We start from the raw sequence: 452 nt of genomic DNA, 5'->3' as shown, positions 1-452 counted from the left end.
CGCGCCCCCGGCAGGGAGCGGGGCTGCTGCCGCAGGGCCTTGTTTGGATTTTTGAGGTGCCCCCGAGAGTTTTGCGGGGGGGGGGAGGGGTTATGTTTGTTTGTTTGGTTTTTTTAAATAAGGAAAAAAGGAAAAAAAAAAGAAAAAAGGGGAAGCTGCTGACTCCCATCACCTCCAGCCGCTGCCTGAGGCTTTTTCCACCCAAAGCATCTCCAAGGACTCGAGTTGTGGAAGCAAAGGCGATGCCCCATCACCCTCTCCTGTGGGGCCCATCTCACCCCATCTCTTCTCGGAGGCCACCAGGGACAAGTGGCTGGGCCATGCCAGGGCTCCCCAGCACAACCGCATGCCCAGGGCAGAGCCGTGCAACCTCAGGGAGGTCCCGACAGCACGGGGTCCTGGGTGCGTCCCCCCGCCCGAAACAGCAGGGCAGCTGGTGATGAAGCCAGGGG

At 60.4% G+C, this 452-nt stretch overlaps 1 protein-coding gene across 1 annotated transcript in view; it reads right to left on the bottom strand.

Annotated features, from left to right (window-relative positions):
- The window catches only part of KIF1A (kinesin family member 1A), a 39,892-nt gene that overhangs the window by 16,288 nt on the left and 23,152 nt on the right, over positions 1-452 (bottom strand). The window lies entirely within an intron of this gene.

This window comes from Egretta garzetta, unplaced genomic scaffold, assembly GCF_000687185.1.
Source record: "Egretta garzetta isolate BGI_Z169 unplaced genomic scaffold, ASM68718v1 scaffold448, whole genome shotgun sequence".
In the NCBI taxonomy this organism is placed as follows: Eukaryota; Metazoa; Chordata; class Aves; order Pelecaniformes; family Ardeidae; genus Egretta; species Egretta garzetta.
The sequence above is the reverse complement of the archived record's forward strand: the minus strand, read 5'-3'. Positions and strand labels throughout refer to the sequence as shown.